Genomic DNA, 1139 nt, shown 5'->3' with positions numbered 1-1139 from the left:
ATTGCATTTTTAACTTTATCTAATATTTAATCTTTTTTTTTTTTTAATTTCATTTATTGATAAATATTACAATCTTCCACAGCATTGATGAGCAATAAGTAATAGTGATAACTGATCACATTCATACTAAAATAAAATAACGTTATGATAAAAATAGATTAATAAAATTTAAAAAAATAAAATCTCTCTCTAAATACTCTCTCGTATCCACAAACATAAGAATAAAGAAAATAAAAATCATCAAACCATGTTCATGAAAATAATAATAATAATAAATAAAATAATCACCAATCACATTTTTACTCTTTTATACACTATCGACCCGAGGATCCCCGCACCCATCACTTAACAAGAGCCGGGAAGAAAAAAAAGGCAGTTATCTTACCCCAATTTTTGATTACTTTAATGAAAACTATGTATAATTACTAGTTAAAATTAATGAGTCTGCCCAGGATAGGTAAGGAGAATAAAAAATGGCGGCTGTTTCAAAATCTTAAAAACAATTAATTTGTCATTCGGAGCTCTATATCTAAAAAACTACCAACAACACTAGAAACTCTAAGAGAACATTATTTTAAGAAGAGTAAAGTTTCTGAAATATTAGCCCTAAAATAGCTATTTACGTCCAATAGTTCTCGAGATATAGCTTTTTAAAAAGCAAAATTTCTTAAAAATTTACTAAAAGATTAGTAGTTAGTTAATTTATTTTGATAAATCGATATCTCAGGAACTATGTGACGTACAGATGTCTATTAGCACTCAAATTAAAGCTAGGTTAATGGACTATGGAGAAGTTTATGACCTTTACCTTCGTCGTAATAGTAGTTTTCATTATATTTGCTAAAATAAATTGATTTATAGTTGTTCTGACAATAAGTTTCATTTATGAAAAACTTCATTTCAGAAACTATTCGACGTACAGATGTCTGCCAGCGCTCAAATTAAAGCTAGTTAAATTTACTACAAAATAGTTAATTATATTATCTTCGCAGGAGTAGTAGTTTTTATGACATTTGACAAAATAATCTCACAAAATGTTAATTTCTAGTTTTTTTTTTATTAGATTAGATTTTTTTAAAAATATAACAATTCGCATATAAATATAAATTTGGCAAATGAAACTATAAATCAATTTATTT

The sequence above is a fragment of the Halyomorpha halys genome, unplaced genomic scaffold (genome assembly GCF_000696795.3).
Source record: "Halyomorpha halys isolate HHAL.00 unplaced genomic scaffold, Hhal_1.1 Scaffold255.1, whole genome shotgun sequence".
Lineage (NCBI taxonomy): Eukaryota > Metazoa > Arthropoda > Insecta > Hemiptera > Pentatomidae > Halyomorpha > Halyomorpha halys.
The sequence above is the reverse complement of the archived record's forward strand: the minus strand, read 5'-3'. Positions refer to the sequence as shown.